The sequence below is a fragment of the Bos mutus genome, chromosome 8 (genome assembly GCF_027580195.1).
Source record: "Bos mutus isolate GX-2022 chromosome 8, NWIPB_WYAK_1.1, whole genome shotgun sequence".
Lineage (NCBI taxonomy): Eukaryota > Metazoa > Chordata > Mammalia > Artiodactyla > Bovidae > Bos > Bos mutus.
Genome location: NC_091624.1, coordinates 86,936,821 through 86,952,179, shown reverse-complemented (window position 1 = coordinate 86,952,179; position 15,359 = coordinate 86,936,821). Strand labels below are relative to the sequence as shown.

At 39.4% G+C, this 15,359-nt stretch overlaps 1 protein-coding gene across 2 annotated transcripts in view; it reads right to left on the bottom strand.

Moving 5' to 3' along the window:
• ADAMTSL1 (ADAMTS like 1) overlaps positions 1–15,359 on the bottom strand; it is a 495,660-nt gene that overhangs the window by 20,708 nt on the left and 459,593 nt on the right. The gene's annotated exons all lie outside the window — the stretch shown is intronic.

Here is a 15,359-nt window from a genome sequence, read left to right as displayed (position 1 = left end):
CCCAGAGGAGGCCTCTTGACTGCTTGGTCTGGATGCTAGGGGAGTTTGAATTCTTGGTCTCAAGGGAGTGTAATAATCAGCAAGGAGCCCACAGCCCTCTCTGTGGTCCTGATTTTTTTCAGTTGCTGCTAGGAGACATCACTACATAGGCAACTCTGGAAGCCAGTGGAGCCTTATGCTTCAGATTCTTAAACAGCTATCACACCCTCCTAGGGCTCAGGAGGAGGTAAAAAACACAGAAGCTTGGTATTTCTGTGAAGGAGGCCTCTTAGCTAATCATCATGACTATAGCCTGACTGGTGGACTTCTAATTAAACTTGCATCTAAAGACTGACTGTTGTCAATGTATGGCAAAACCAATACAATATTGTAAAGTAATTAGCCTCCAATTAAAATAAATAAATTTATATTAAAAAAAATAAAGACAGACTGTAATTTCCTAGAGACTTTCCAGAGACTTCAGAGGGTAGGCACTAAACTTGCACCCTCCCTCTGCTGTGCTCCAGAGCACATATTTTCTGGAGTGGAACTTTCCATGCAGCTGGCACCCTGATTTTTATGTCTAGCATCCTGGTTTTTGCAGTGGCCACTCCAGGGATGCCCCTTGATTGCCTGACTTGTGTGGTCAGGGGAGCCTGCATTCCTGTGTCCCATGCGACTGTGGCAATCAGATACCTAGTTCTTGGCAGGCTACCACCCCTAGGGCACTGTGCAGACAGTAAGCCGTGGCACATCCCTTTGGCTTTCTGTTTGTACCGGAACTCTGGCTTGAGGGGCAGGCTCCAGGTTTGGCACACATCTAGTGGACTACAAGACTTTCTCAAGGAACGTAGGGTGTGGATGTGGTCTTTGGACAGTCCCTCTGCATTGCTCCAGCATCTCCCAGGAACGAGCTTATACTCTCATCTAGAGCTTCAATAGGACCTCCCGGCTGGCTCAGACAGTATAGTGTCTGCCTACAATGCGAGAGACCTGGGTTCGCTCCCTGGGGCAACTGCCGTTCAAGGAATACTACCCCATCACTGGCCAGTGGAGCTTACACTTTCAGTCCCATAAGACTATATATATCTGTGTACCTTGGAAGTCAAGTTCTCCTGCAGCAGCTTTTAACACATGTATACCCATGGCTGATTCATGTCAATGTATGGCAAAGACCACTACAATATTGTAATTAGCCTCCAATTAAAATAAATTAATTTAAAAAAGATAAAACAAAATGAACCTTGATGCTGAGATCCTCTCCTTAGGGACACTGACAGGTCTTGGTGTATCCTCAACCACTGGGAGCTTTTAAAAATATAATAGGCTGCTTGGACAAGCACAAAGGTTTGGGTGATAGCAGAACTGAGACAGGGTTGAAATACAAGGTTCATTTCTACATGAGCCACTCTTTCAAGACTGGGGGAGATGGTTGTTTCATCTAAAGTATGGAAACCAACAGAGTTATGGAAAATGAAGAAATGTGTTCCAGATTAAAGACATAAACTCTTCGGAGTACAGTGGGGTGGGAGGAAAACCTCAATGAAATAGTGCTGTTATTTACCTGAAAAACAGTTCAAAATAGTAGTCATAAAGATTCTCACAAAACTAGGGAGAAAAATGAGTAAATACAGTGAGAACTTCAACAAAGAGTTTGAAAATATTAAAAAAGTACCATAGAAGTCACAGAGCTGAAGAAAACAAGTGTTGAACTGAAAAATACCCTAGTGGGGTTCAACAGCAGACTAGATGAAGCAGAAGAAAGCGTCAGTCAACTCAAAGACAAGGCAGTGGAACTCACCCAACTCATCCAATTAGAGCAGCCCTGCTCCCATCCCCCCCACCCCCTCCCACAAGAAGAAAAACAAGTGAAGTCGGCCTAAGGGGCCTGTGGGACAACATCACACACACTAACATTCAGGTCACAGGGACCACAGGAAAGGAGGCAGAAAGGAGCAGAAAACTTATCTGAAGAAACAATGGCTAAAAAGCTTCCTAACCTGTGAAAGGAAATGGAAATCTAATTCCAGAAAGCCCAGAGTGTAAAATAAGCCCTAAGGAGACATTGTAGTTAAACACATATTACAATTAAAATGCCAAAAGTTGAAGACAAGCAGAGAATTTCAAAACCAACATGAGAAAAACAACTTGTTAGGTACAAGGGAACCCCCAAAAGACTATAAGCAAATTTTTTCAGCAGAATTGGTAGGCTAGAAGAGAGCAAGCAGCACAGTATATTTGAAATGCTGAAAGAAAAAAAACTTTCAACCAAAAGCTATTCTACCCAGCAAAGTTATCATTCAGAATTGAGGGAGAGATAGAGAGAAAGAGTTTTCCAGATAAGCAAAAGTCAAAGGAGTTCATCACTACTAAACTGGCCTTAGAAGAAATGTTAAAGGGACTTTTTTACAGCTGAAGAGGAAGAGCACTAATTAGTAACAAGAAGACATCAACCTCAATGGAAAGGTAAACATACAGAATATGTAGTGGATTAATCATTTATCACGGTAGTATGAAGGTAAGAATACAAATGTGGTAAAACTTAACTATGATTACAATAATTAAGGATACACAGATAGAAAGATATAAAATGTGACATTAAAATCATAAAACATGGGGAAAGGGGTAAGACTAAATATTTTGAGCTTTAGAATAGCTCAAGTTTAGAACAAGTTTTTATCAATGTAAAATAGACTGTTAGGGATATACTCTATAATATGTTAGCCTCATAGTAACCAGAAAGCAAAAGTATAGTCACAAAAAATAAAAGAATATATGTATACCATTTAAGAAAGTCATCAAATCACAAAGGAAGAGAGCAGGAGCAGAAAAAAGGAACAGAGGAACTACAAAAGTCAGAAAGCATTAGCAAATGGCAATAGGTACATACCTACCAGTATATCTTTAAATGTAAATAGACTAAATTCGCAATTCAAAAGACAAAATAGTTGAATGGAATAGTTGAATAATGAATGAAAAAAAAACACAACATGTATACATTGCCTACAAGAGACTCCCTTCTAGATGGAAGAATACACAAACTGAAAACGAAAAGATGGAAAAAGATGTTTCATGCAAGTGGATCCCAGAAGAAACTGGAGGTAGCTATACTTATATGACAGTCTTTGTTAAAAAGGTGTAATTTATCTGGTAGAAGAGACTAAGAAGTAATGATAAATGGTTCAGGCCACAAGAGGGTATAATGTTTATAAATATTTATGCTCCCCTATAGGAGCACTTAAATATATAAAGTCAACTATTAACACAACTAACAGGAGAAATAGACAGCAATACAAAAATAGCAGGGGGCTTTAACATCCTACTTATATCAATGGATAGATCATCCACACAGAGAATCAATAAAGAAACATCGGGCTTAAACTGTATGTAAGACCCAATGAAGTTGACATTCCATCCAATAGCAACAGAACACACATTCTTCTTAGGTGAACAGGGAACGCCTCCTAGGACAGATCAGTGATACGCCACAAAACAAATCTTAAGATTTAGGGACATTGACAGGTCTTGGCCCATCCTTATAGACTGAAATCATATCAAGCATCATCTCTGACCACAAGAGTATAAAGTTAGAAATCAAATTCAAGAAGAAAACTGGAGAATTTGCAAACATGTATAGATTATACATTATACCAAACAATCAATGGGTCAAAGGAGAAATATCTTGAAACAAATGAAAATGGGAATATTACATACCAAAACTTGTGGGGTACAGCAAAAACACTTCTAAGAGGGAAGCTCATAGTGATAAATGACTACCTCAAGAAACAAGAAAAGTCTCAAATAATCTAACTTTGTATTTCTTGAAAGAAATATAAGAAGAAGGATAAATGAAGGTCAAAATTAGTAGGAGCTAGAAAAATTACAAAAATTAGTGTGAAAATAGAGATTAAAAATCCATAGAAAAGACAGCCTTCAGAATGGGAGAAAATAATAGCAAATGAAGCAACTGAAAAAGAACTAATCTCAAAAATATACAAACAGCTCATGCAGCTCAATTCCAGAAAATAAATGACTCAATCAAAAAATGGGCCAAAGAACTAAACAGACATTTATCCAAAGAAGACATATAGATGGCTAACAAACACATGAAAAGATGCTCAACATCACTCATTATCAGAGAAATGCAAAACAAAACCACAATGAGGTACCATCTCACGCCGGTCAGAATGGCTGCTGTATTTGGCAAAACTAATACAATTATGTAAAGTTTAAAAATAAAATAAAATAAAATAAAAAAGTCTACAAACAATAAATGCTGGAGAGGGTGTGGAGAAAAGGGAACTCTCTTACACTATTGGTGGGAATGCAAACTAGTACAGCCACTATGGAGAACAGTGTGGAGATTCCTTAAAAAACTGGAAATAGAACTGCCAGCAATACAACCCAGCAATCCCACTGCTGGGCATACACACCGAGGAAACCAGAATTGAAAGAGACACATGTACCCCAATGTTCATCGCAGCACTGTTTACAATAGCTAGGACATGGAAGCAACCTAGATGTCCATTGGCAGATGAATGGATAAGAAAGCTGTGGTATATATACACAATGGAATATTACTCAGCTATTAAAAATGATGGATTTGAACCAGTTCTAATGAGGTGGATGAAACTGGAGCCTATTATACTGAGTGAAGTAAGTCAGAAAGAAAAATACCAACACAGCATATTAATGCATATATATGGAATTTAGAAAGATGGTAACAATGACCCTATATGCGATACAGCAAAAGAGACACAGATGTAAAGAACAGACTTTTGGACTCTGTGGGAGAAGGTGAAAGTGGGATGATTTGAGAGAAGAGCATTGAAACATGTATATTACCATATGTGAAATAGATCATCAGTCCAGGTTCTATGCATGAGACAGGGTGCTCAGGACCGGTGCACTGGGATGACCCTGAGGGATGGGATGGGGAGGGAGGTGAGAGGGGGTTTCAGGATGGGGAACACATGTATACCCATGGCTGATTCATGTCAATGTATGGCAAAAACCACTACAATACTGTAAAATAATTAGCCTCCAATTAAAACAAATAAATTAATTTTTTCAAAAAGCCATAGAATAGATCAATGAAACCAACAGTTGCTTCTTTGAAATTATGAACAAAATTGACAAGCTTTCGCCAAAGAATCATAGAGACTACTCTGAACAATTATGCTGCCAAGCCACTTCGGTCGTGTCCGACTCTGTGCGACCCCACAGACGGCAGCCCACCAGGCTCCCCCGTCCCCAGGATTCTCCAGGCAAGAACACTGGAGTGGGTTGCCATTTCCTTCTCCAATGCATGAAAGTGAAAAGTGAAAGGGAAGTTGCTCAGTCGTGTCCGACTCTTAGCGAACCCATGGACTGCAGCCTACCAGGCTCCTCTGTCCATGGGATTTCCCAGGCAAGAGTACTGGAGTGGGGTGCCATTGCCTTCTCCGCTGAACAATTATACACCAATAAATTAGACAACCTAGAAGAAATGGATAAATTCCTAGAAATATACAACCTATCCAAACTGAATCATGATGAAATAGAAAATCTGAACAGACCAATAAAAATTAGAAGATTGAGTCAGTAATCAAAAATCACCCTACAAGCAAAAATCCAGGACCAGACAGCTTCACTTATGAATTCTTTAAAGCATTCAAAGAAGAATTAATATCAATCCATCTCAAACTCCTCCAAAAAATACAAGAGGAGGGGACTTCTACAAACTCATTTAATGAGGCCAGCATTGCCCTGAAACTAAAAACCAGACCCTCATCAGCACTCCATGAACAGTATGAAAAGGTAAAAAGATATGACACTGAAAGATGAACTCCCCAGGTTGGTAGGTATCCAATATGCTACTGGAGAAGAGTGGAGAAATAGCTCCAGAAGGAAAGAAGAGACTGAGCTGGAGTGGAAACAACGTACAGTTGTGGATGTATCTGGTGGTGAAAGTAAAGTCCAATGCAGTAAAGAACAATATGGCATAGGAACCTGGAATGCTAGGTCCATGAATCAAGGTAAATTGGAAGCAGTCAAACACGAGATGGCAAGAGTGAACATCGGCATTTTAGTAATCAGTGAACTAAAATGGATGGGAATGGGTGAATTTAATTCAGATAACCACTGCATCACTACTGTGGGCAAGAATTGCTTAGAAGAAATGGAGTAGCCCGCATAGTCAACAGAAGAGTCTGAAATGTAGTACTTGCGGACAATCTCTAAAACAACAGAATGATCTCGGTTTGTTTCCAAGGCAAACCATTCAACATCACAGTAATCCAAGTCTATGTTCCAACCACTAATGACAAAGAAGGAAAGTTATGACCAACCTAGATAGCATATTCAAAAGCAGAGACATTACTTTGCCAACAAAGGTCCGTCTAGTCAAGGCTATGGTTTTTCCAGTGGTCATGTATGGATGTGAGAGTTGGACTGTGAAGAAAGCTGAGTGCCGAAGAATTGATGCTTTTGAACTGTGGTGTTGGAGAAGACTCTTGAGAGTCCTTTGGACTGCAAGGAGATCCAACCAGTCCATTCTGAAGGAGATCAGCCCTGGGATTTCTTTGGAAGGAATGATGCTAAAGCTGAAACTCCAGTACTTTGGCCGCCTCATGCGAAGAGTTGACTCATTGGAAAAGACTCTGATGCTGGGAGGGATTGGGGGCAGGATGAGAAGGGGATGAAAGAGGATGAGATGGCTGGATGGTATCACTGACTCAATGGACGTGAGTCTGAGTGAACTCCGGGAGTTGGTGATGGACAGGGAGGCCTGGCGTGCTGCGATTCATGGGGTCACAAAGAGTCGGATACGACTGAGCAACTGAACTGAACTGAACTGAATGACGAAGAAGCTGAAGTTGAACGGTTTTATGACAACCTACAAGATCTTCTAGAACTAACACCAAAAAAAAAAAAAAAAAATGTCCTTTTCATCATAGGGGACTGGAATCCAAAAGTAGGAAGTCAAGAGATACCTGGAGTAACAGGCAGGTTGGGCCTTGATGTACAAAATGAAGCATGGCAAAGACTAATAGGTTTTGCCAAGAGAATGCACTGGTCATAGCAAACACCCTCTTCCAGCAACACAAGAGATGACTCTACACATGGGCATCACCAGATGGTCAATACCAAAATCAGATTGATTATATTCTTTGCAGCTGAAAATGGAGAAGCTCTATACAGTGAACGAATAGAAGACCAGGAGCTGACTGTGGCTCACATCATGACTCCTTATTGCCAAATTCAGACTTAATTGAATAAAGCAGGAAAAACCATTAGGCCGTTTAGGTATGACCTAAATCAAATCACTTACGATTATAAGGGAGTGACAAATAGATTCAAGGGATTAGACTGATAGAGTGCCTGAAGAACTAAGGACAGAAGTTTGTAACATTGTACAGGAGGTGGTGGTCAAAACCATCCCCAAGAAAAAGAATTGCAAAAAGGCAAAATGGGTTGTCTGAGGAGGCCTTACAAATAGCTCAGAAAAGAAAAGAAGCAAAAGGCAAAGGAGAAAAGGAAATATATATCCATCTGAATGCAGAGTTTGAAGAATGGCAAGGAGAGATAAGAAAGCCTTCCTCAGTGATCAATGCAAAGAGATAGAGGAAACAATAGAATGGGAAAGACTAGAGATCTCTTCAAGACAATTAGAGATACGAAGGGAACATTTCATGCAAAGATGGGCTCAATAAAGGACAGAAACAGTATGGACCTAACAGAAGCAGATGATACTAAGAAGAGGTGGTAAGAATACACAGAACAATTATACAAAAAAGATCTTAATGATCTGAATAACCTTGATGGTGTGATCACTCACCTAGAGCCAGACATCCTGGAGTGCGAAGTCAAGTGGGCCTTAGGAAGCATCACTATGAACAAAGCTAGTGGAGGTGATGGAATTCCAGTTGAGCTATTTCAAATCCTGAAAGGTGATGCTGTGAAAGTGCTGCACTCGATATGCCAGCACATTTAGAAAACTCAGTAGTGGCCACAGGACTGGAAAAGGCCAGTTTTCATTCCAATCCCAAAGAAGGGCAATGCCAAAGAATGTTCAAAGTACCACACAATTGCACTCATTTCACATGCTAGCAAGATTATGCTCAAAATTCTTCAAGCTAGGCTTCAACGTGAACTGGACACTTTCATATGTACAAGCTAGATTTGGAAAAGGCAGAGGAACCAGAGATCAAATTGTCAACATCCTTTGGATCATAGAAAATCATGAGAATTCCAGAAATTCCAGAAAACTTCTGCTTCATTGACTACACTAAAGCCTTTGTGTGGACCACAACAAACTGTAGAAAATTCTTAAAGAGATGGAATACCTCTTAAAGAGATGGTCTGGAATACCTGACCACCTGACCTGCCTCCTGTGAAACCTGTATGCAGGTCCAGAAGCAACAGTTAGAATCGGACAGGGAACAACGGACTAGTTCAAAATTGGGAAAGGAGTATGTAAAGGCTGTATGTTGTCACCCTGCTTATTTAACTTATATGCTGAGTACATTATGCAAAATGCCAGGCTGGATGAAGCACAAGCTGGAATCAAGATTGCCGGGAGAAATATCAATAACCTCAGATATGCAGATGACACCACTCTTATGGCAGAAAGTGAAGAGGAACTAAAGAGTTTCTTGATGAAAGTGAAAGAGGAGAGTGAAAAAGCTGACTTAAAACTCAACACTCAAAAAACAAAGATCATGGCATCCAGCCCCATCACTTTGGCAAAATAGATGGGAAACAATGGAAACAGTGATATTCTTTATTTTCTTGGGCTCTAAAATCAATGTGGATGGTGACTGCATCCACAAAATTAAGATGCTTGATCCTTGGAAGAAAAGCTGACGAACCTAGAAAGTCTGTTAAATAGCAGAAACATTACTTTGCTGACAAAGGTTTGTCTACTCAAAACTATGGTTTTTCCAGTAGTCATGTACAGATCTGAGAACTGGACCATAAGGAAGGGTGAGCACTGAAGAACTGATGCGTTTGAGCTATGGTGTTGGAAAAGATTCCTGAGAGTCCCTTGGACTGTAAGGAGATCAAACCAGTCAATCCTAAAGAGAATCAACCCTCAATATTCATTGGAAGGACTGATGCTAAAGCTGAAACTCCAATACTTTGGCCACATGATGCAAAGAGGCGACTCATTGGAAAAGACCTTGGTGCTGGGAAAGATTGAAGGCAGGAGGAGAAGGGGATGACAGAGGACCAGATGGTTGGCTGGTATCACGGACTCAATGGACATGAATTTGAACAAACTCCGGGAGATAGTGAAGGACAGGGAAACATGGCGTGTTGCAGTTCATAGGGTTGCAGAGACTCAGACACAACTGAGCGACTGAACAATAGCAACAAAAAAAAACAGACAAGGATGACACAAAAAAGAAAATTACAGACCCGTATTCTTGATGAACATGGAAGCAAAAATCCTCAAAAAAACTATTAGTAAACCAAATTCAATGGTATTACAGTAAAAGGATCAAATGAGATTTAGTACAGAGATGCAATGATGGTTCAATATCCACAAAGCAATCAATGTAATACATTAAAAGGAAGGATACGTACCATGATCATCTTAATAGAGAAAAAGCATTTTGCAAAATTCAACATCTGTTTGTGATAAAAATTCTCAACTAAGTATGTGTAGATGGAAACTACCTTCACGTAATAAAGGTCACAGATGACAAGTCCACAACTAACATTATACTCTGAAAAAGCCGAAAGCTTTTCCCCTAACATCAAGATCAAGACAAGGATGCTCACTCTTGCCATTCTTATTCAACATCGTATTATAAGTCTTTGCAGGAATGATTAGGCAAGAAGAAAAAGGCATCCAGATTGGAAGGAAAGAAGTAAAATTGTCAGTTTTTGCAGATGACATACTATTTGTAGAAAATCCTAAAGACTCCACCAAAAAAATCCATTAGAACTAATAAATTCATCAAATTTGCAGAATACAAAATCAACATACTTTGTATTTCTATAGATTAATAACAAACTATCAGAAAGGGAAATTAAGAAAACAGTTGCACCAAAAGGAATAAAATACCGCAAAGTAAATTTAATGAAGGAGATGAAAGACCTATACACTGAAAATTGTAAGACATTGATGAAAGAACTGAAGATGACAAAAGTAAATTGAAAGATAACCCGTGCTCATAGATTGAAAGAATCAGTATTGTTAAAATGTCCATATTATTTAAAGAAATCTATAGATTCACCAGCAACTCTATCAGAATTCCAATGGCATTTTTCACAGAAACAGAATAAATAATTCTAAAATGTGTATGAAATCACAAAAGACTCCAAATAGCCAAGGCACACTTTAGAACTAAAAACCTGGAGGCGTCACTGATTTTAAATTATATTACAAAATTATAGCAGCCAACACTGAGTAGTTTTCCATAAAAAAAGACACACAGGTCTTTACATCCAGGCATATATGGTCAATTAGTTTACAACAAAGGAGCCAGGAATATACAGTGAGGAAAAGATAGTCTCTTCAATTAATGCTGGAAAAATGTGACAGTCACATGCAAAAGAATGAAACTGGACCACTACTTTATTCCATACACAAAAATTAACTCAAAATGGATTAAAGACTTGACAGAAGGCCTGAAACCAGAAAACTCCTAGAAGAAAACCTAGGTGGTAAGTTCCTTGTCATTGATTTTGGGATGATTATTTTTAAAACAAAGAAGTGGGACTACATTAAATCCAGACACTTCTGCACAGCAAAGAAGTCCTTCAATTAAATGAGAAGGCAACTTGCTGAATGGGAGAAAATATTTGCAAATCATATTTCTGATAAAGGTTTAATATCCAAAACATATAAGGAACTCATATAACTCAATAGAAAAAAAAAAAAGCAATTTAAAAAGGGGCAGAGGATCTTAATAGACAGTTTTTTTTTGAAGAAGAAGACATATAAATGGCAAACAGGTACATGATAAAAAAAGAAAACATACTAATCATCAGAGAAATGCATCAAAGCTAATCATCAGAGAGGATGGCTACTATCAAAAGACAAGAAGTAACATGGAGACAACCTTTGTGAACTACTGTGTCCAATCAAAGGCCACTTTAAAAAACAGTGGAGGGGGTCTGATAAAAATAGAAGATTTATCTAAAGAAAATGAAAGCATTAATTTGAAATGATATATGCACTATGCATTATTTATAATAGCACACCTATCACTATAAAGGGTGATAAAGATGTGCATATGCTGCACACATGCACACCTATCACTATAAGTGGCAGATGTGCATATGTACACATGCACACACACGTATATACACATACACATACACAGAAGAATATCAGTAAAAAAGGAGAAAGTGTTGCCATTTGTGGCAACACTTAAGGACCTTCAGACATCATGCTAAGTAAGTAAAATATGTCAGACAGAAGACAAATACCATACAGTCTCACTGACATGTGGAATTGAAACAAAACCAAAATAGATACAGGGAACAGATTGGTGGTTGCCATAGTTAAGGGGTGGGTGAAATAGTGAAGGGAATCAAAAGGTATAAGCTTCAAGTTATAAAATTAGTAAGTCATGGAGATTATAAAATATAGTTAATACTGTCATGGAAAAGTTGAATTTTAATATACAGCATGATGACTGAATTTTGAAATGTATAAAATATAAATTATGGACCTAAAACTAAAATTTTTAAATTATTTTTAAACAGCAAATGGAGGAATTAAGCATAAACAAAATGAAATAAAAAAAAATATAGAAATGGGGAAAAAGCCTCCAATAAATCTGGTCAAATGATGACAAAGGATGTAAACTATATAATGGAGAAAAGGTGGTTAATATCCAAAATATACAAAAAGCTACTACAGAACTCAAAACTCAAAAAAAGAATTTGCAACCACCTGGGTTCAAAAAAGATCCCCTGGAAGGGAACAGCTAGCTTCTGGCCTGAAATAGATATTTCTCCAATGAAGACATACAGAATGGCTGACTGTCTATCACTGTCTAGAGTAAAGCAAATAAAAATAAATGAAAATTAAACTTAAAATCTTTTTGAGCAACATCACTAAACAAAATGAAATAACAACCTACAGAATGGGGGAAAATATCTGCAAATGATGCAATTGACAGGTGGTTAATATCCAAAATATACAAACAACTCAATCAAAAAACTGACAGGAAGACATACAGAATGGCTGAAAGCACATGAAAGGATGAGCAACATCACTAATTATTAGAGAAATGGAAATCAAAACTACAATGAGGGGGCTTCCCTAGTGGCACAGTGGATAAGAATCTTCCTGCCAATGCAGGAGACACAAATTCAATCCCTGATCCAAGAAGCTCCCAGATGCCACAGAGCAACAAGCCCGTGCACCACAACTGTTGAGCCTGTGCCCCACAGCCCGCAAGCCGCAACTACAGAGGCTGTGTGCCACAGCTGCTGAAGCCTGCAAGCCCTACAGCCCGTGCTCCACCACAAGAGGAGCCACTGCAATGAGAAGCCTGCACACGACAGCTAGAGAGTAGCCCCTGCTTGCCGCAACTAGAGAAAAGCCCACTCAGCAGCGAAGACCCAGCACAACCAAAAAAAAACTACAATGAGGTATCACATCACAGTGGTCAGAATGGCCATCATCAAAAAGTCTACAGATAAATGCTGGAGAAGGAGAAAAATGAAGCCTCCTACTCTGTTGGTGGGAATGTGAATTGATGCAGCCACTATGAAGAACAGTATGGAGGTTCCTTAAAAAATTAAAAACAGAGCTTCCATATGATTCTGCAATCCCACTCTTGGGCATATATCTGCAGAAAACCATAGGTGGAAAAGACATGCCTCTCAATGTCCATTGAAGCACTATTTACAATAGCCAAGATCTGGAAGCCTAAATGTCTAAACCTAAATGTCTATTGACAGAGGATGTGGTGTATTTATATAGTGGAATACTACTCAGCCATAAAAAGAATGAAATAATGCCATTTGTAGCGACGTAGATGGACTTGAAGTGTATCATACTAAATGAAGTATGCCAGACAGAGAGTGGCAAATGTATGATATTGCTTATATGTGAAATATAAAAAAAAACGGTACAGGGGAACTTATATGCAACACAGAAATAGACCCACAGACATAGAAAACAAACTTATGGTTACCAAAGGGGAAAGGAGCAGGAGGGAAGGATACATTAGAAATTTGACATCAACATAAACAAACTATATATAACATAGATAACCAACAACAACCTACTGTATAGCACAGGGAACTATACTCAGTGTTTTGTAATACCTATAAAGGAAAATAATCTGAAAAAACGTATACCTGGATCACTTTGCTGTACATCTGAAACTAACACAACATTGTAAATCAACTCTACATGCATTAAAAAAATTCAGCATCCAAAACTCCACTCTGGACATGCTAGATGAGTATTTGCATTTTTTTTCTTTTTTTAAAATTTATTTATTTATTATTGAAGGATAATTGCTTTACAGAATTTTGTTGTTTTCTGTCAAACCTCAACGAGCATTTGCATTTTTAATAAGACTCACAAGTGATTCACATTAAAGCTAGAGACATTTTGCCTAGAGGGGTTTAGAAGAAAGAAGGGGGTGAGAGTATTTGAGAGGAAGGAATGGGGCAAGGACCTATTTTTCTTTTAGGAAAAATAATCACTGAGCATGATCAATGTGCATGTATATATCCTTGAGTGACCTCTGTGATACAGTGCAGAAACATCTCCCATGTGTAGCCAGATCTGCTCCCAATTGTAGTTTCACAAACTGCGGATAAGCCTTGAGGGCCTACAAGCAGAGCTGCCTTGCGTGGAATGAGAGCTATCAGAAGGGGCTTTTCCAGGTAAGAGAAAGATAATATCCCCCAGCTGTGGGAGCAAGGGGGCGCTCATGCCTCTTTGATTATGAACTACATGTATTAGATCACTGAAAATAAGGGGGGCTGGTAGAGGCCCCAGAAAGGAGCCTCTGGCTGAATGTGTTGATTTGCTAGCATGGAGCATTATCCCTGGCCTCACCTGGGACACAAATAGCTTTTCAGTTGCAAAGAAATTCTGTGGCCACATTTCCTCCAAATAACATTTCATCTTCATTAGAGATGGCCACAGTGCATTAACTTAATAGGAAGTTCCAAGTGACTGTTTTCCAAAGAACACATCTAAGGACGGGGATGAAGGAAAACAAATGCACTGACATGTAGATACCAGTTCCAATGAGTTCAAGTTGTTAACTGCCCCCAAACATTTGATCATGCTTGTTCATACAGTTACACAAAGAATTAAGAGCCATGTGGTTGCTTTGGGATGTCCTTGCAGGCCAAGTGTAATGGTATGTTTCAGATACTGACCATTCAGAAACTATACCTGACCAATCAGAATGGTCATCCTACCAGTTAGCACTGGCCTTTGACAAACCACAACAGTTGTTCCTGCATAGTTGGTAGGTACTAGCTGATTATCTGTCTTTGCAGGCAGCTCTTAGAGGCTCAGTAGGTCTCCAGTGCTTCCCTGGTGGCTCAGAGGTAAGGAATCCGTCTGCTAATGCAGGAGACATGGGTTGAATCCCTAGGTCAGGAAGTCCTCCTGGTGAATGAAATGGCAATCCGCTCCAGAATTCTTGCCTGGGAAATCCCATGAACAGAGGAGCCCAGCCGGCTACAATCCATGAGGTCACAAAAGAATTGGACGTGACTGAGTGACCAAACGAGAGCAATGTCTCCAGGAGGAGACATTTTGAACACAGACTTGAGGAGAAACAGCGCATATACAATTATATCATTTCCTTCCAGTGGCACACCAGACTTTTGTTGGGGGAGAGGGTGGGGCTGCTAACAACATTCTAAAACATAGAAGGGGTCAGATGAGTAGGACAACTACACTTTGTCTAAACAGAGGCCCTATCTACCTGCTCTGGGGAAAACCTAGGCTCTAATTACAAATGGGAGTTCCTGACTTGTCCTCTGGCTCACCTGCCCTGAAATGCTGACAGTGGTGAAGCCACCGTCAGCACCCACAGCCCTGGGCTGCATCTCTCATGGCCTGGTGCGTGTCACTATTGTGTGGGTCTTTCTTTCTAAGCTATAATTAAACATAAAATTTCCTCTTCAAGTGGAGAGTCAATGTGACTTCTCCCTCAACCAGCTGAGCCCCCATTCCTGCTCTGCTGAGCTAACCTGGGACTTTTTTGGTTAACCTCCAGCAAAGAATTAAGAAAGGAGTTGCTGGTACCAGCGAGACTTCAACTCTTACTGGTTTGGAACAATGGACTTCACAGCAGAATCACTTCGGTGGCTTCTAAAATATGTCCATGCTTAGATCCCATTCCTGAACAACTGACTTAGAATCACTGGAGAAATTTCTTTAAGACCAGTGTCCA